This window comes from Aptenodytes patagonicus, chromosome 4 (assembly GCF_965638725.1).
Source record: "Aptenodytes patagonicus chromosome 4, bAptPat1.pri.cur, whole genome shotgun sequence".
Classification (NCBI taxonomy): domain Eukaryota; kingdom Metazoa; phylum Chordata; class Aves; order Sphenisciformes; family Spheniscidae; genus Aptenodytes; species Aptenodytes patagonicus.
Window position 1 is genome coordinate 58,368,203 of NC_134952.1, and position 20,594 is coordinate 58,388,796.

The window sequence follows — 20,594 nt, forward strand, 5'->3', positions numbered from 1 at the left end:
GAAGGTACTCCTGGGCAGGCATGATTTCCCCCTCTGCTCACGCAAACACATAAAACCTTCACCCTGACCGCTAGTAAGGTCTGCATATAAACTGTGCGTGACTGAATCTAGCATCTACTGGACTACAGCCTGTTTCATTTTTGTTTTACTTGGTGGACAATGTACTTGAGAAGTAATGTCAGGAATACAACAATTTCGTTTCAGAGACAGGGGGGAAAGCCCAATTTCAGAGCTGACTTTCATTCCAGTATCAAAGGGAAATGTTTTTAAAAGTGAAAAAGTTAAGAGGGACATTTGGACATATCCACCACAGGACGCTAATAGCCAGGCGGCCAACTTGCTTGCTTACAAGCGGAAAAGCTGAGTTTCAAGTCATTGTCCTGCCTTTATCCCTACTGGGACTTTGGCCTCTGTCCTCTATGGTGGATACCAGGAATCTAACCACTGGTCTGCAGAGTAACTCTTTGGACCAGAGAATGGTGAACCATTCACAGAACAAAACACCTCTGACAAGGCTGAGAGAAAGTGGGAGAGGCTGGTAGATAGGCAGACGTGCACCATAAATCATCTCTGCACCCAGGCTAGACAGTATATGGGGTCACCAGTGCCCCAGGTGGTCACACTATTTCCCAGGTAGTCATTCTCTCTTCTCTTTCTTTCCTAAAAATTCCAGTCTAGCCCTGAGAAGTTTTCCCTGAGAAATTTTCATTGAAACGAACACACTTCCATGAAACCTTTTGTGTTTTTGTAAAATGCTGTATTTTGACAGAAGAATGTTTTCTGGAAGTTTTTTTTCAAACAATTGTCATGACAAGCTCTAATGGATGCTAGAGGTGTTTTTGACTATCCAGATAATAGAGAAAAACATCAGCTCAAAAGCAACATCAAACCTTAGGGTCCGATTCTGGAAAAGCCCGTTGCTCATATTGACACCATGACTGCCAGCCTCAGTACACCACCTCAGACCATTACTCTGCATCCTTACCATGTAATAACAGAGAGTTTGGCTTAAAACATACCACCCTTCTATGCCATCACAGAACCTTAAAAAGCCAAAACCTCATTCTCAAAATATTTTACCCAAGATACAATGTAAAATTGATATAAAGAATAGAGAGCTAATGTTCCTGACCACATGGACTACTCTCAGATACCACAACCTATTGACAATAGATTTCTCTGGTACCAGCAGCTGTGTTCCCCCAAAACCTAAGCCACGAGTCTGAGGAAGTTTAAAAGGGATGACCTTTCATGCAGTAAAGAACTTTTCAATGTGATAGTGGAAACAGAAATCCTTTGTTTTCCTCAAATCTCAAGACAGCGGCTTTTCATCCTATGTTCAATCAGGGCTCAGCAGAAATATTTAAAAGGAGAGAAGAAAGGCTTTGTTTTTACACGGCCCTAAAGCTGCTTCTCCCTCCTCCTCCTCCCCTGTACTTCTGACAGATTTTTAGACTCCATAACCTCAAGCAAACTTTATTAGACTTGGATTCACCATGATTTTATAGGCAGGTGTCTACATTTAGAAAAACCTACTGTGTGCAACTTCGTACATTTAAGTGGATGTGACCTTCTTGAAAAGTCAGATTATTGTCTTACGCTTGATTTCCATGTGGTTTACACCAGCAGAAGTGTGATCGAAGTGTAATTTGCAATATTCTGAGCAGTTTTTTAAAGGGGCAGAAACAGCCGTATATAGGCTTCCCTGGATTTCCAATTGACTTTTGATTAGCTTTTTGCGCAGGTATTCCAGGTGTTGCCATTAGACATTCTGATTCTTGCTTTCTAATTATATAGTCCACAATTACTATCACCTTCCATTTCATTTTTGACATGACATGATCTATTTGTAGATATATTTTGCGTACTCCAGGAACTAGAGCTCCAGCTAGGTATGATGCGACACAAATTGTGTGTTGCAAATTATATGTTCAGGTCTCAGGAGCACAGCTTCATTCATCAGCTTCCCAGGGGGGCTGGGAAGTGTAACAGCGACAGTCACTTACCTGCTCGGTGAGAAAACGGTATCAAGGCAGCTGGCTCTCTTCTGCAGCCAAACAGGGTTGGAAGGACGCAGCTCACGATTTGATGGGCTGGCTGCTGCTGGGGAAGAAGGACACAGGGGACTCCTTGAGAAGGCACTTTAGCTGGGAAAAAAAAAAAGCCGATTCTTCCAACCTCAGTGTTGAGCTGAGTAGAAGACGACAACCAGGACCCTCATCAGTCTTTCTGGCTGCGGTGGTGGCAGGCTGGGGCAGGAGAACGGGCAGGCAGTGGTGGGGATACCTTGTCTACCTAGGGTTCCAGCGCGAGTCAGCCGCACAGAGAAGAGTTGCAAAGTCATTTCTACACAAACAACATTCAAACTACGTCCTTCCTCGGGAATCTTAACCAAACACAATATGCTCAAATCTCGGGGAATTTTGCCTGTTATTTTGGCCTCTAAACAGTATCAGTTCTTGAGGCAAAACGCTGCTATTGCTTACACAGGCCCCTAGCCACCTTCATAAAACCAAACGACCAATGAAGCAGCACGTCTTCCCATGTGGGAAAGAAACAGCAAGTGCTGCATGAAAGTACAACCATGTAATGCTTGCACTTTAACATAAATACCAATACTGAGTACCCTGTAGGCACTAAAAAAACACCTACACTGGGTGACAGAAAGACTTATTCACAGACAGCAAAATTAAAAACAACTGAAATCAAAATTTCTGTATTTCTGTTCCAGAATAAGTTGGAAGCAAGTCATGTCCTGAGATATACCAACATATTTAAATCTCTAATGCTGTTTAGTGGTATTGCCATTACAGAACATGACAAAGAGGATCAGCAATTCTTTTTTTTTCCTCAAGTGACATCACATTTTACATTATTTACGCTTTTGCTGACTGAAAAAGCTTAGCTGGGAAAAAAAACTGTACAGTAGTACAACACCTTATTTCTATTTTGAAATAAAATTGGAACAATTTTGAATTTAAATTGAGAAAGCCTTGGTTAGAGCTAAGCATGCTTTGTGCACAATGTATCGGCGATACAGTTCCGTTTTTCTCTCCCTTCCTTTTTCAATTTTAGAGCCCTCTAATAGAGCGCGCCCACCCTAACAAATTGTTCTAAACCTCTTTAGGATATACTATAAGACTACTGTTTACCAGGACTCAAAACAGATGAAAGGACAGCTCTACACAGGTGAATGTCTAAAGCCTGACTCCACAGTTCTCAAATTTTCTTTATGGATGCTATTTAAAAGTGACAGCCGTTTTGTAAGAGCACGGACCACTCTCTGTCCATCTATCCCATTCTGCTTTGCTGCAGACATTGCTCAGGTGCATGGTGTTGGGTGTCCTAGGCAGAGCTGCGTGAAGGAGCACAGCTGCAGAAGGATTCTGGCTCAAGCCTCCCTGGCTCATCTCACCACCGTAGTTTGGTAGCCAGTGCCAAATGAGGGAGTACTGGTTTACTCTGGAGCCTTTTACCTGACAATCAAATACTTACTTAAAAAAAGAGCTGGCTTTCAGTCTGAGTCTAAGGTTGAGCTCAAACTTAGGCCTCTCCTTTTAAAACATCCTAACTGCAGGCTCTTTTGGGATCAGAAGTGAAGTTGGGAAGTGGAAGAAGAGGAGGATAAGAGGACAAACTCCACGGGCCGCTCTCTGCATACTGTCTTGATCTTCACCAAATCCAACCCAGGCTCTCCCCTAGGTTAACCTCATCTAAATGGTTGCTTAAGAGAAGCAGGCAGGAACACAGCTGCAGAGTTTTAGTCATGTTTCCAAAAGAGAATCTGGCCCATCTTGAAAAATGAAGCCTGGAATAAACTAGGTTGTAGCAGAGTGATATGGATTATACCCACACTGGAGATATACTAAAAGGAATGTGTTGTATGCAGCTTCACCGGGAAGGAGGTATGAAGTATAGCATATATGAAGCAAAACATGTAAAAGACCATGGCAGCGATAGTGGGAGAGTTTAATTATCTAGACCTCAGAGTGGATTACATTAAGTGGAGGAAGCAAAGCTTGATCTGGTACAGGACTGCTTTCTAATTTAATGTGTACATAAACCGGCAAGGAAGGGAAGAATGCCAGATGTGGTATTAAGCAACACAGAGAATATGATCTAGGACATTAAGGTATAAAAAAAAAAAAGGTAGAAGGAGCAGTGACTGCTCAGCTAAAACAGCTTCTGCAGCGACATTCTGTACTCCAGCTACAAGGTGTACACACTCTCCAAAACGGAGCGCAGAGATATGAGCTGCTGTGCCTACCTGTCCCTGCTGGAGCAATAGCTGGGCCCGCAAAACCTCTCACCCACACCTGCACAGCTCTGCTCCAGTGCAAAGTGCTGGTACAGGCAGCAGGGGCTCTGCAGCCAGCTGGCAAACCTGCGTATAGACCGTCTTTCAAACAGGCTACCGAGACCTCGTAGATAAACTATGGTAGTTTTATGTCACCTCCGCCCCCTCTTGATCTGCTTAATGATCTGCAAAAGCAGGCAAGCTACGCCTGTAGGCTTGGGGGCCTGTTTATGTTTTAGCTGCCTCTTGAAGGTGCTCTGCGGGTCACAGAGCTGTCGGGAGTCACCTCGCTTGCACACCAGAAACATCCCTCCCAAGACAACTCTCTCCATGCCCTCTCTGTATACATAGAATCATAGAATCATAGAATACGGAGGGCCTTGCAGCACGTCTCTTAAGTGTAACATCTTCATGCGTAGAAGGGAAAAGTTTATCAGATGGGGACTCGAGCTCGTAATGACAGTGGGATGGAGCACAACGCAGTAAATCAAACACAGCCATGTAATCAAACACAAAAACGTACGGAGGTGCCACCAAAAAATCTAGCATAGACATAGAGCAATAATAATCTTCTAGGAAGAAAAAGGGATTTATTTCAGAACCAGGTCAGATTATTTTTTTTCCTGAGGAAATATAAGCTTTCCTCCAAAAGGTGTTCTGGCAAGTTTCAGGTTTCCTTGAGAACGCCCTACAAAACATTGTTTAGAGCTCTTAACACCAGGCAGCATCGTCGTTACGCCATGCTAAAAAGCCTCAGGTAATTTATGAGCTATTTCACGTACAAGGCCAGATTCTGGTCTCATGCCACACACTGTAAAACTACAGCCACTTCCACTTCAATATATCCAGCTCCAGACAAGTTTGCTACTCGGGCCCCTACCACGGTTTCAGTTTCCTCTATTGCATTATGATTATATTACTTAGCAGGTCTGCCGATGACATTGCATTCGAAATGGAGCAATTATAAACACTGGCAGGAAACGCTGGAGTAGCAAATGCTTTTTAAAAAATGGCAAGGATGTGAAGAAATTCAATGGAGATCTTTCATCCGATGTATGAAAAGCAGAGGACCAGGGAAGGAACCAGTGGGGCCACGAAAGGGAATGAGTGAGAAGTCAGTGACAGATGAGCCTGAATTAATATCCTTTGCCCGAGTATTTACAGAAGAAGCTGAAGGTCACATCCCGGAAACAAGGATCCATTTTCTTGAGGGGGAAAAAATGAAATGTTAAAAGGCTTTATGATCCAATCTGGACAGGTAGTTAGTTAATTAGAACTATTAAAAGTTGACAGGACCCGAGACTTAGATTAACTGCATCTCTGAAGTTGGAAGGAAATAGCAAGGGAAATTGGCAAACCTTTGGTAATACTGCTTGATAGCTTCCTGAGGAAAGTGTATCTGGAGATGCCTAGAAGGTAGCTACTCCAGCTTTACTTTTTAAAAATAATAATATGTATTAAAAAACCAAACAAACTTTTTTTTTTCTTTTTTAAATCAAGGGAGGATTTAGGAATCCATTCACCAGTAATCCCAACTGCAGCCACAGAACGGATATTGGAAACATTAATATGGGACAGGGTTATGCAACGTGTAGAAACAGCCAGCCCGGGGAAGGAGAGGCAGCTGGATTCACGTCATGTCTGTCAAATGTGCTTTAAGTTCTTTCAGTACTTTCCTCAACAGAGAGGCAGAAGTGAAGTGACAGGCATAATTTATCCAGATGGAAGAGATTCATTTGGTGTCGCGCCCCACAAAGGGATTGATCTGTAGAATCAGTAAAGCACGGTATAGAAAAAGTGCAATAGCAAATGGCTTCAAAATTATCTGTGGGACAAGAAGCAGGGCGTCAGCAAAACGGCACGGTTCAGGGTGACTAGAGGGACAGGAACAAGGCAGTGCTCCCAAATTTCAGCACCATACCCACTTTTGTTCAACTTCTATATAAATGGCCTGCAGGGAATATAATTTTTAAAGCGGAATTTTTTTGCTGATAGCACGTAAGTGTAAAATGGTGCACAGAGCAAGCAAATTTAAAATTATTTGAATAAATTAGGCTTATGGACAGATAAAGGGCACATCCAGTTCAGTGCAGCAAAGTAAGATGTAATGACTGCAAGGCACCAAATACAATCACAGGCAGGAAAAAGGGAGGAGAAGAGGGAATACTGACCAGGAGAAAGGATAGAAGGTAATTACTGATAAAATACTAAATTAATGCTTAGAATAACCAGGAAAAACAAAGACAGGCAAATTCCTCATGCTCAAAAAGACAAACAAATTCTTCATACTACGTGCTGAGTTGTCTCCTCAGTAAAGCTGAATTGAAACACCTTTTCCAGCACTCTAAAAATACTGGGATAAAAACCCAAGAGTTAGAAAGTAAAGAGCCACATTGTCTCGAAAAAGACACAACACGATAGACTTTTAAAATATATTTTCCCCTCCCCCCAGCAAACAAACATGCAGAATTACCTTCTTGCACTTTGAATGTTAATTTGGGGTCTATTTCTGTAAAAAAAACAAGCATAAATAAATTGAAAGGTAGTTATTACCGGTGAAAACAGCCTTTTTACTGCAAAGGTTATGACATTAACCCAGGGAAAAATTCATGAATATTCACAATCACCATTTGTCATTAAGAATCATAAAATGTGAAATGTTGAGTAGGGCTTTAGAAAACTCCTCCAGCTTACTAAATTCCCTCTTCACTACTTGCTATTACGCTAGTGTATATACCACCATTTTTTTTGGCAGTGCGTTTTACAAACCAAATTCCTGCAAGTTTTCCTTATCCATCTCTATGAGGAAAAGAGAACGAAGATAGGAATCACAAAGACCTGCAGAAACCTGCTAAAATATGAACAACTAAATTCAGCCAAGGACCTCTTCAGGTGTTTGTAACCAGAGCCAGGAATTCCCCCAAAGAAACACAAGTACTAAAAGAGGACAAAGTTACTGGGTTTGCCCCTAAGTATCTCAGAAACTATCTATGTTTTCACATTTGCACTTGTTGGATTTGTTCAAACCACCAGGTGCTACATAGTGTGTGTGCAAACACAGCAGAGAGCCTTTTGCAAGGGAATAAAAAGGCTGGAAGCCTGACTGGGGAAAAAAAAATTAGGAGGCAGATGTTTCCCAACCAGAAGCAGCCACAGCCAGGTAGAAGGACTGAATAAAAAGATGAAGCTAGGTGAGGCACTTCAACTACAGTCTCAATAGGCAAATGGCTTTGCCAATATTCTGCAAAGCAAAGAAATGGCACAGGCACAGAGCACAAAGCTGGGGGTCCACTTACTGAGCGAGAACAAATTCTGCAGAAGGCGGCTTTAACACCAGAGGGAAGGGATGAAAAGCCACAGCAATAAATGAAGAGCCATGGTTAAAGCAGAAACCATCTGCATTTAGTGAGCAAAGCGGTCACCCACGTGGAGTGCAGCAGAAGTCCATGTGTAGGTACATGCACAAAGACACACAATAGCTTCTGAAACGTTTAGGAAAGCTCAACTGTTTATATACATACCCATTCACCCTCATACTATGCAAACCAGCATGTCAGTGGAGGCCCGGCTGTCAATCAGCAAGGAAAATAGCTGTCCCCAGCGCTAAAACATCACAGGCCATTTGCATGTTTACCGTGCTCAGGGATTAACACACCGCAAAGGTGGTGGGGCCAGGATAATCCACAGAAAGAGAACAGCTACACCGCAAGAGAAATGGAGAAAGGTACCCAAGCATTCAGATGAAGGACAGGAAAAAGGGAGTGTATTCCCATCTGTCCCTACGTTTTAGAAATAAGGGAGAGCACAAAGCAGGGAGTTTAAATCCTGGAAGTCTGAGCCACGTCATATGAGCTGAGAATGGCTGGCAGGGCTCAGCACCCCCAGGAGCCAGAGCAGCCCAGGTTTGTTTAGCAGAGGCAGGGGGTAGCTCCCTGCTGTGGTGCCCTGGGGTGCATCCAGAGCTTTCGGAGGCTTCTGGCTGAGGGCTGCTCTGTAACCCCAGTCAGTAAAGGCTACCCTGATGATATGCTCTAACATCTGTCCCCAGCTGCTGCACAGGCTCAGGACCACTGGGTATTTCTGCGATGTTAGCTGCACGTTACCTACTCCCACCAGCACCATCCCCTGCTCCGATCTCAGAGTACCTGGGCTGTCCTTGGGAGGCACATTTCCAAAATGCCTGAACAGCCCTGTTTCCCTAGAGCGAGCGAGCAGTGCAATTAGATGTCAAATTCTCGCCCTACGTCCACACATTGCTGATGATAGACCTTACCTCCAGTAGCTAGCGTTCCTGTTGCATTCACATCTTCCCTCTGGCCTATTAATATATACAGGCACTTGTGCTCATTGGCATGGTGACTGTGCTTATGTCAGTCATGCTTCTTTGTATTCTCCCTGCTTAGCCACTTGCTGTTGTGCAAAGGATGTGTGCATCAGGCTCAACACCTGCTAGAAATCTCTGAGCTCTCTGTGCCTTTCCTCTCTTCCCAAGCACTCAGTCCTCACATCAAGTATTTTGTATTCTTTTTCCAATCTGATTCTCATTTTTATTACTTTTCCCACTCTTAGTTTCCAGCTATCCAGCTTTCTTGGTATTTCTTCCTTTGTTATATTTGCTGTATCACTCAGGTTTTGTTGCATCTGAATTGCAGCCATTCAGAGCCATGTTAATGGACAAAAAATAAAAAAACCCTAAAAAATCCCAGCTCCCCTTCACTTTTCCCTACCTCCCCTCACCCCCCAGGAAAGAAAAAAAAAAAGCTAAAATCCTGCAAGAGAAAAAAGTGAAAGACAAGCAAACTGAAATTGTGGTCTGGCCTGTCTGACTCATCAACACAATGAATCCTGAAAGCACTTACAGGCAACGGTAACCGGACTCATAACTACACCATCACCTTACGCTGACAGGGGTCCTCGCTGCTGCCACCCAGGCAATAGCACCCTGCCCCCTCCGAGGTCTTTGCTCCTACTTGTCCTCTCTCGCTGGGAGCAGCAGTCGTGCAATGGCACAAATAAACCCAAATCCTGATCCAAAACCTGATCCAGCTTAAAATCAAACCTGACCAAAAAGGACATGTATTTTCAGCCACATCCAATTCTTACTGTGGCCTAGACCTAACCACAAATGTATCCTCAGTCATAGATAACCAGAATTCACTATGTCAGTAAAAGGATTTTGGCAAAGCCCTGACAAAGCTTAAATGCTCTGCAGATACATCCCGGATATTGGCAGTGTTTAAGCTGGGAAGGTTTCTGGGTTTCAGGGCAGACCCTTGGGTTACTTAGAGGAAGACTCTAATTGAAAACCTAGCCCTTGGTGTGTAAAGCAGATGTTTTGATATGAAATAACATCAGGAAAACATTTGAAAAAATGGGCTAACTACAGTAGAAAATTAAAATACATTTCAAACCCTTACCACTTACTTTGTCCCGAATTCTCTGTTCCCTTTTTTCTGTATTCATTGAGATCCTAAATGGCACAGTGCTACTGGTATGATTTTGTACAGTATTTATTATTATAATATTTATTACTATTAATGTTTAAATATCTTATTAACTCCCAAAGCAGAATATGCCCTACTCTGCAGGATTCCTTTCTCACCACAAAACCAAGGAGTGCCTTGCAGATACGTCCATGCAAAGCTTCCCCCTACACTGCCCTTCTGAATTGCCTGGAGAACACCACAGAGCCACGAATCACAGCCCAAGGTTCAAACCTTAACTTTCAGAAATTCACTTTGCACTGCTCCTATTACCTTGAGTAGAGCTGCACAGGCCCCCCCCCATCATTTCCTCTTTCCTTAAAGATTTTTCTTTCCTCTGTTTGCTTGCTGCGTTATTTCCCGAAGGACTGCTGCTGGATTGACTGGGCTTTAATTGCTCGGCACCACCAGGCTCAGGGTGGAATTTCACCTTCGCTGCTCCAACCCCGCTCTCCGGAGCTGCCACAGCTCTCAGTGATTTCTGAGAAACAGCGATTAGCAATTCACTAAGTTTGTCACTTCACTGCTTTCATGTGGATACACCTGATGTAGGCCAGCCGATTTGCATTTATTCTCATGATCCCCCCTCCGCTTTCTAAGAGCTGTCTTCCCAAGATCTGTATTACTTTCCAATTGTCCCTTATTTTAAAAGAAGTTTACTCATTGCTCCTTTCCTCCTCCTCACTTATTAACGGACACACTCTTTGTAGCATTGGTTCTCCTGCTGATGCATTTATATGGTCGGTTCTCATTCCCCAGACCAGCTTTAGCCAACTTTGCTACCTCCCCCCCATTCCCACCACACAGTTTTTTGCAGGCTGTACTCTTGCTTTCATCTGCCTCCTTCTCTGTTGACAAAAGGGTACCTTATGCCCTCATATATACAAGTCATCCTTCATGCATCTACAACAGGTAGAAATTTACACCACATTGTTGTGGTTTAACCCCGGACGGCAACTCAGCACCACACAGCCGCTCACTCGCTCCCTCCCGACGGGATGGGGGAGAGAATCAGAAGAGTAAAAGTGAGAAAACTCGTGGGTTGAGATAAAGGCAGTTTAAGAGGTAAAGCAAAAGCCATGCAAACAAGCAAAGCAAAACAAGGAATTCATTCACTGCTTCCCATCGGCAGGCAGGTGTTCAGCCATCTCCAGGAAGGCAGGGCTCCATCACGCTTAACAGTTACCTGGGAAGACAAACGCCATCACTCCAAACGTCCCCCCTTCCTTCTTCTTCCCCCAGCTTTATAAGCTGAGCATGACATCACATGGTATGGAATGTCCCTTTGGTCAGTTGGGGTCAGCTGTCCCAGCCGTGTCCCCTCCCAGCTTCTTGTGCACCCCCAGCCTGCTCGGTGGCGGGGTGGTGTGAGAAGCAGAAAAGGCCTTGACTCTGTGTAAGCCCTGCTCAGCAGTAACTAAATCATCCCTGTGTTATCAACACTGCGTTCAGCACAAATCCAAAACACAGCCCCATACGAGCTACTATGAAGAAAATTAACTCTACCCCAGCCAAAACCAGCACACACATGAATGTCTGGCACAGAGCCATCAGGAAAACAGGTAAGGTGAATGAGGAGTATCGGCATTATCACAAGCTCTGACACCTTGGCAGCAGCGGTGAGAAGTTGCATGTATCCTTTGCTATTAATCATTCCTCAGACTCCTCACAACAAGACTGAGTTGGGGGCAAAGGCTCTGCAATGGGCAAGAAGGTGCTCATTGTGGAGAGGGGCTCAGCTACCTTGCTTCTGCCTCTTTCCTATCCTCTTAGAGCAGCTCAGCACTGCCAAGGGGCCAAAAACCTGGGCCAGGTTTCTTTGCACTTCCCTGTTTCTGACTGGTTCCAGTTATCACTCCTCACCTGTGCTTGGTGGGTGTTCATTTTGCCTGTGCTCACCTGTCCACATGTCCTGGCCTGGACCCTCCTGCCCCAGGACACACACATTGCCCAGTCAGTCCCTTTTATTCTCCCAGTGCTACAGGCACAGCACCTCCAACACGTGATCAAGTAGGTTCAAGTCAAAGGTAACCCAGCTGCATTTTACGTTTTCGCGTGGTCTCAAACTCTAGCTGGAAGCACAACTTACAATACAACTTTGGCAAGATCTTCTCAGAGAGGATTAGTTTCAGTGACTGTCTGCGAGAAAGTGAACCTCCCTTTGCCAACTCTTGCCTCTTCCTCTTAGTTTTCCTGGTTGCTTTATCCTCTCCGTGAAGGTATATTGTGCCTGCTAAGTACATGGGAAAAGCACAGGGATGAGCTACAAGAACAAGGGCACACCGAACATCAGTCTAACATATGAGAAGACCAGAGCACGGACTAATTCCTCATTCCCACATTAACGAAGAGCTTGTCAGCTTCCTGCTCTTCCATCCAAGCCTGCAAGCTCCCTTATGAAAGAGAGAGGAGCTAGACACTCACCAGTCACCTCCAAGAGGTCTGTGCTCCGAGGCCAGCCTTGCGCAGAGCACCCTCACTTCCTCGTGGGAACGCAAGAGTCTTACGGTTGCACGTGGGAACTTCAGGATGGCAGCTGGATAGCCAAACCCTGGTGTCGTCACGTAAGGCTGCATCTGTTGCTTATGTTCAGTGGAGCAGGGGAACTAGGCAGTGAAGATAAGGAGTAAATAGGAAAGAAAGGCATCTGCATGAAAGCAAAATTCAGCTGAAAGACCTCCAGAAGGCAAAAAATACGGGCTTTGGCCTGCATAGCCTCTGCTGATGGGCTCACACAAAGGGCCTCAGTGTGCAGCAGGTATTCCAGCTCTGTCGTTGTGCAGATAATTGAAAACAATAATGAAAGGGAGGCTTTTTATGCTTGCGCTCTAGCCACAGCCACAGTTCCTGAGCTGCAGAAGCTGAGTGGTCCCTCTGCAGCAACATTTGCATTATTGCTAATCTGTAATTGGGATCCCCACTTAGCTCTATGACTCTCTGACCATTTTCAGACCTTTACCATTCAAGTCAAGAGGCTCCTTCCTCTAGAAATTATATTAAGATTTGAAAGCACATTTCCTAATTTGTTTTAACAGGCTGCAATGATTTCTGTTCATATCTACATGAGTGCATTGTTTTCCCAGCATACAACTCGAAAATAAAACAAGAATCATATCCATTTCATAATTCCTTCTAAAATCAGGTATATAGGAATTTAAAAATGTTGATATTATTACATCTCTCTCATCCAGCAACAGGAAATAATGACAAGGTCTTGCTTTCTCCCTCAGGCAGTAAGGACCAAATTCACATACAAATCTAAGTGAATCTGAAGTATTCCACCTAAAGCAAGCTAGCCGGTATAAGTAAGCTACCGCTCACTTTAATTTCTATCTTCTTACATCCTTCTGATTGCTGTACTTCTTGCTACACATGTCTTTCAGCCCCTCATCATGTAAATTATTCCATGTTAGACTCCTTCAGATTCAGTTAGACCAAGAGGATTAATTTCAGAGCTGATGTGTAAGAAGGTGTAAATTCTATGCTGGGGTGTGAGAATGGACGAGATTTTCCCTGCAGGCTTTGGCTGTCCTCCTCCTGGATTTACACGGAAAGGAATCCTAATCCCTTTATCATTGTCAGGAAGAGGCTGAGGAATCTAGAAGTACACAACATAGCAGCTTAGATTTATTCAGACTCATCTCTTAGTTTAGGCCTGATAGGAGTATTGCGTAGACTTGTCCCTTCCAAATTTAAGGCCTTGTCTGGAAATGGTGGGAGAGGTTCTTTCTTAGGGAGATAATTCTAGAGTTAAACAAAGAAAAAGGATATATAAAGTTATACTGTCCCCAGTGTAACTGAGGACATACTCAGATCTCTAAATGCAAGCCACATGAACGTCCAGTGTCACCTAACTTCATTTTTATTCACTTAAATGGAAAGCTCAATGATCAGAGCTGCTGTGTGGCTACAGCTTTCGCTGAGCCCTGTCTGTTTACAGCACTCCTGGGAGGAGAAAAATCAAGCCATTTATTTAGGTGACTTCCTATAGATGGAGGTTCGTAATTTCAGTTTTGCAAGCCTGAATGTTTGCAGATGATATAAAAAGATGTGAAACAGGTATCGACTAAAATCACCTCAACATTTAGGTAGTTCCTGAATGTAATAAAATGTCCCTGCCAGAACGATCGGTTTTCTGTTTGTGCAAATTCAGCCTGGAAATAAACAGGCATGACTTCAGAGATGCCAGTGAAGTTAGCCACAAGATAAATTTGGACCTGTAAATCCAGTCAGAATACAGATCCCCACAAATATTTCAGACTTTCTCCAGCCTTGCTGAAAAGACCATTCCTTCTGCTCTTACGCTTCGCAAGGAAGCAAAAGATGGATTGCAAACCTTCAGCCCACTGTCTCAAGTGAAAATTCTCACTGCAATATTTTTGAAATTCAGAAACTTTTCATCCATTTAATATGCTGGAACCTTTCCCCACTGGACAACTGAAAGTTACCACCACCTAATGATTATTAAGTGACATCTGCAAAATAAGTTTGATGGTTTTGGGCCAGTTTGTGTTGGACAGATGTCAGTATCATAAACTATGCTATCGTTGGCACTAATTGGTATCACCCTTGTCAAACAATCTGCAGTACAGCAAAAAAACAGAAGCAGCACTTACATTAAATTTCCCTTTCGCCTATGCAAGTTTTTCTTCACGTCATGGACACCTTCTCTTACCCGAATCGTTCCCGTACCTTCGAAAAACAGAGGACTCGCCAAGGTAAAAGCTCAGGCTCTTCAAGCAGCATTAAACCTAGCGTTCTGTGTGTGGATCCCCACAGAGAAGACACAGACGTTAAATCTCATTCTAAACTGTGTTTACTCTCAGTAAATATTTCTTCTTGCAAAAAGCATTGCCATGGCATTGTGGAAAGCTGTATAAACAGTTGTAATTTTTGTCCTACTTTTTGATCCTTGCAGCTTGCGTCCAGGTTGCTGAATTGTTCAGTTGTCAAGGGCAGGTTTAAAAATTTTATGCTTCGGCATGGCATGTGATGTAAGCTCTCATGCACCTGACATCTCACACATGAATAAGTCAGGCATGGCTGGTGATTCACTGTTGAATTTAAAGACAAATAAGAGTAGCTTTCTGTGAGGATACAACGCAGTGAGCTCAATTTTGCAATTAGGAATTAAAAAATATTTTAAATCTCAAATTAGATTTTGTTTTAAAAATGCTCCCTGGCAAACTGTTTTCTGTAAATCACTGAAGCTGTGTAACTTTTTCTGTGCAAATATATGCACACCGGGTCCTCTGCCTGTCTTAGATGTGCTGTAATGTATTCCTGACTGACTTAGTTTGCACTTGTCCCTATGCTAGTTACGGTGCTCCTTGTTCTTCCTGCGCTAGCCTCATATAATCCTCTTATGTCACACGCTAGAGCGCTGTCACTGCAGTGAACTATGATTTCTCTTAGGACTTAGGACCTTGTAGGTCTATACTGGCTATGGTACTGCAGGACAGGTTAGAAATCCAAAAGCACTGACATTTTAGATCAGTCACAGTCAAACAATGCTTATTAGCTCTTAATGCATTCAGGAGCTGTAGAGTAGTTAACAGCTGCAGAAAGTTATCAGTTTAATTTTGCCATGTAAGCAGAAGTTCAAAACATGCAGAATATCTACTGTGCAGAATTTCCTGGTTCATATTTGTCTGTGTCCCAAAGCTGCACACAAAAGCGTGAGCTCACTTTAGACCTGCAAGCAGCATCCTGTCCACTGCCTTCACAGGGGGCATTCACATTTAACTGTGCAAGTTTGCAAAATTAGGGCCTTAATTTGGGAGCTCTTGATAATTTTTCACAGACAGGCCTCAAATTTGCCCTTCCTATCCTATTGGCTTCAGTGTGAATTATATATGACTTTCCAGGGGCAAGATAAGGGCCACAGTCATTTCTCTCTCTTCTTGGTTTTCAGCCATTTCTTTTCATTTATTCCACACCAGCAGTTACAAAAAGTGGTCTGGGGATAAGAGTGCTGTTCTGGCAGTGACTAACAGGGAGTCTGAGTTTGTTAATATGGACAGTCTTAAAAATAAACAGGTAAACTGAAAGATACTGGAGGAAAATTATTATGAGGGGAAAAGAGGGATTTATGTCTAGCTCTGACAAACTGCTAATACCAGCTCTCTCAACCAACAACTAGTCCACAGCACTTTGTTCCAAGTTCGTTTTCCAGGGAGACATTTCAAGGCAAGCCTCCCAGAGAGACAATCACTCTCCCAGAATAAGGGACACGAAGGATATTAGAAAAACCGAAGGCTGCCTGAGAAGGAAGATTTTAAAGGGCAGCCAAATTCCTTCCTATGGCAAACCGGGACATAGCTGTCATTTGTGCCTTTTTTTTTTTTTTTTTTAAATCTCCTGGGCTCCTAGTTTAATACCTTTTTTAAAATTTTTTTTGGTCTAATCAGTGAGTATGAGGTAAAGACACATTCATGTCCTTCAAAAAAGGTAGTAACGCAGAGAGTTTCCAATTACCCTTTAATTAAAATATTAATTAATTAACAAAGTGTATTTATGGAATAATTATATAATTTCACACACCATCGATCGTATTTTAAACAAATTCATTTAATTAAGTTGACATATACACTGCATGCTCTCTGTAGAGTTATTCTTAGAAACCAGTGCATGTCTGCCTTTAAGGAGATTCAAACTGCATGGGGGAAGTTTACAATGGCCCACAGTGGTATTCAGAACAGAAAATGAAGCCACTTCATACTTTTAAGTAAATTTAATACCAGTGACTGTATCCCCGAAGGCTGAACTCCCCTATCTGCATAAAAGGCACTGGGAAGGCAAGAGCAGCGTGAGTTTTCTCACTACCAATATCCCTCATCCTGACCTGGAGGGGCTGACTTTAATAAACGGTTAATCATTATCCTCTTCGCCAAGCCTGTTAAGCAGCTTAAGAAGCTTGGCATTTCTGTGGTGGGACTCAGCTAAGGCTACCAAATCATTTCACGCAGCCTGCTGAAAGCCATCACATGCAGATAGCGCAGTGTGCTAGGGCAGCGTTTAAAGAGAGCTCCGGGTACATTTGGCAGATTTCCCCTTGGAGTTATCGGTTTTGCTCTGCCTCCTGCGCTCCTGTGAGCTTGTGACGGGTTACAGCCCCGATTCAGGGGATTGTCGCCTTGGTTTTCCTTCCAGCACCTGCAGTTGGTCTGCCTGTGCACTGTGGCCTCCTGCACCTTTACCATTTTTTAAGGTTAACTCAGAATCTTCTAACATCCCTGTTCACAGTTTGGGTCTCTGATGCCCATTACCATCTATTTCTGAACGAAGGATTCCAAATTACCTGTGCGACTCCTAAGTCTTAACCTGTTATAAGTGTTTCAAGTGTCCCCCTTTGTTTTGGCCTCTCATAGGAAACTAATATTGTAGTTCCAGAGTGTCACGCTTTCCAACTGCAATATTCCTCACGTTTCTGCAACGGTTTGGTAACAATTTCTTACTTCCTCACTTAACTTATTAAACAATGTTAGCTTGCTGAACAAGCCATATTAATAAAGCTACTTGCCTGTTACTCATATTCCCTTTTGGAAGCTCCATTCAACTTCATAAAAAGGTGTTTGCTGAACTGCTTTTGGGCATTTAGTGCTTTTCTAGAGTACCTGTTCCCTGGGAGTCCTTAGCTGCTGTTCTGCGATGTTCTGCTCTCACAACCTTCCTTCCCACTCCTCCCCACACAGAACACCTCACAGAGTCCTTTGCTGCTTGGTCAAGGACTACTCTGCTTGCACTTTGCAGCCTTCTCCCCGCGCAGCAAGCATGATAGTACTTGCCACCAGCTTCCAACATATGTCCATTCGGTGACAGCAGCCACATCTTGTTGCATGCACAACACGAACCTCACAAAATTCATCAAGCAAGTTCAAATCTGTGTAGAGATGTTGACTTGAACTGATCTTAGTGAAGTAAAGGGAAATATACCCATAGGGATCTTGTCCCAATAATGTCACTGAAACGGGCTATTCATGAGCATGAATATCAGAAGTTGAATCTATCTGAGAAAAGACAATGTAATGTGCCTCTGGATGTTTACAGTCATACATTTCAATCCTTTATGTTTCCTTATGTCTTTAAAGTAATTTTTTAGGTCATCAGAGACTGAAAATTCAGCTGTCACTCTTTCACTCTTTTGTTCTTATTGAGAGTTTATCCATAATTTAATGAAAGTTGCGATGAATTGAAAAAGGGAAGAAAAGCAGCCCTCGAACTCCCCTAACCAGCCCCATTCACTTATCCCACTTCCAATTTCTCACGACGTCGGAAGTCAGAACAAGAGGACTGGCTGAAATTTTCGAGAGCCTCTTAATGCTGCCTGGATTCTTTAGTTTCTGTTCAGTCACAGCCAAATACAATAAAATCCTCCATTAAAATTGGTATTTAACACCATAGGTGGTATAGAATTCGTGTTCAATTTTAGACTATACATGTCTGAGGAAAGCTAGCCAAATGCAGAAATAAATTACGAGACTAACAAGATAACACAGATGAGAATATTAGCAGTATGCAAGCGCTTCTCACAAATGGGCAACAGTTTTCAAATCATTCATTAGAAACCAAGATGAAGCTGGTTCATAACTAAAAACATCCAGGCAGATTCTGCGCTAGCAAGGCTTGCAAGAGCTCCACTGACTTCTCTTTCCACTATCTCAGATTCTCCTGAATTCATTTTAAGAATGAAAAACTGATTTGGTAACAATCTATTGTATTAGCAGTAATCTGGGCCTTCTGCCGTCCAGGTAAGTCTTCTGATTTCCAGACATTTACACCAGCAAAGAAGGTAGACTAAGCCCCCCGCTCCACTTCTTTTTCTTTCACATGTGTAAAGTTGAGCCCTCAAATCCACATTTAGATACTCAGCTAAGTGGCCTGAGATTCAACTGTGCATCCAGCAGTTTTTAATGAAATCACTGCCCTTTTTACTTTGTTAAAAATTACCACTATGCGAAGCTCTTCATACTGCCTCTTTGCAAAAGGCCCTTTCCACCTCTCCCTGTAGATTTCTGAGCATTTTGTCCACAACCGAACAGACCTTCCCAGCTGAACGATTCTCAATCCCTCACAAAGCACAGCACATTTTCTTGCTCTCACAGCCAACCTCTTTCTTCCACCTCTCCCTTTTTCTCACAGTCTCTGCCTGCTGATTCGCAGCCAGCTCTTGGACTTTCTACACAGGTTGGTTGTGACTGGCCCAGCTTTTCATCTTAATATATTACCCCAGGATTGCAATTACCTTTTTTCCTTTATTGTCTGTTTCAGCCCCTTTGTCTTCAGCCTAGCCCTTGAATGCTGTTGTTTCCCATCTCCCCAATCCGTCCACTGTTTTCTCTCTCTCAGTTTTCCCTCTCTGCCTTCTCTGGAAGCCCTTAATCACACCTCTGCGTCCTCCCTGCTTCACCTCTTTCCCTTCCTCTTTCCCTCTCTTTCTCTCTCCGGTTACAGCTCTGCAGGCAGGGTTTACGAGCAGGGATCTCTAGTGATGTCCTACAGGAATACGCCTTGGCACACTGTCTGGACTGTTCAAGCCCTACTGCACCCCTGAGTGCCACAAAAAGCTCTACGCAGAGAGGCAGAACAGAAAAGAAATGCTTTACAGCCACTTTCTTGTATGCTATTTTTTCCTCCCAGCATCTAAGGAAGATTTAGAAGTGGGGGAGGAAAGAGCCTAGATTTACAAACAACAATCAGGCAGGTAAATATTCTGCAGTTTAGTTGCAGTCAAGGGAATATTGAAAGAGTGTATTTAAGGAAGAATAAGCCAGAGTCCCCTACGCTCATAACTGAGCTAGCAATTTCAAATTCTTCCTGTGTGTCACCCAGTTACCTCAGTACTAATAATATCATACCCGGAACCCACTTAGCCCTCTTTAGAATTAATTAGTACTGTACAGCCCGGTCCGGGCTGGTGAGCTGAGCGCCTGCTGAGAGATGCTCAGAGTTAGGGCACCAATAGCATCAGGTCCCACCACTGAGACCAGAGATACAAGAGAATGTAAAAATAAAAACAAATAGCCATGCTCTGCTTTCAGCTACATTGTCTTTGCTGGTTGATTTTAGGAGAACACTGGTGTCACCAAGAGCAAAACTTGAAACAAATTTTTAATACTGATCATACCTGTGTAAGAGGAAGGCACAGCAACTCATCAGCTCCTGCAGCGCATATCCTTTGGTGTACCCAGTGGGAAAAGCTAGACTGGTGCAAGCAGATATGGAGTACTTCACTGAGCTGTGTGGTCAAGTCTAGTCCACGAGGCCCAGAATCCTGCCCAGGATCTTCCCTCCCTCGCAGCGCTGGCTCCTGATAAGATAGAAACCAACAAGGAATGAGCATGTTTTTCCTGACGCATCAAGATATCTGCATTACCTCCCAAAAGGCCTCCATTACCTATCATCACGGTAGCAGGCTTACCCCCTCTCACAACTCCTTTTAACTTTAATCTACCAGCAGTGGGCTCAGTTTGGACTTTGAAAGGAGGCAAACATTTACTTAAGATTGAGACGTATCACTTATGCAGTGTCACAAAGCAGACGAAAGCAGAGTCCAACGTCAAAGCGAAGCGGAGAACATCACACCAATCTAGAAGCCAAAGTCGTACAGAAATCAGGAAAATTTTGGCTCCCAACTAAAGATGGTTAGAAAACAGAAACTCTATTTACTGCCTCCCAGACTGAAATTTTGAAGTGTGCTTTACACAGCACTATTTGCTGTGAAGTACCTTGCATTGCACTGCAGAGACAAGCGGTACAGGACTGCCGCCCATAACTGAGCGACAAAAAGCCCTTAAAAATTTACTGAAGCATCC

At 43.4% G+C, this 20,594-nt stretch overlaps 1 long non-coding RNA gene across 3 annotated transcripts in view; it reads right to left on the reverse strand.

The window, feature by feature from the left end:
- The window catches only part of LOC143159657 (uncharacterized), a 43,870-nt gene extending 23,823 nt beyond the window's left edge, over positions 1-20,047 (reverse strand). Inside the window, exons 1-5 of one of the 3 annotated variants that reach the window (XR_012995198.1) lie at positions 19,907-20,047; positions 12,205-12,386; positions 11,870-12,013; positions 6,771-6,806; positions 2,007-2,100 (exon numbers count right to left, since the gene is read on the reverse strand). This is a non-coding gene — a long non-coding RNA (uncharacterized LOC143159657). Of the gene's footprint in view, positions 1-2,006; positions 2,104-6,770; positions 6,807-11,869; positions 12,014-12,204; positions 12,387-14,396; positions 14,473-19,906 lie in introns of those variants that run through there. The other 2 variants (XR_012995197.1, XR_012995199.1) reach the window with 2 other exon arrangements.
- Positions 20,048-20,594: the final 547 nt, after the last annotated feature.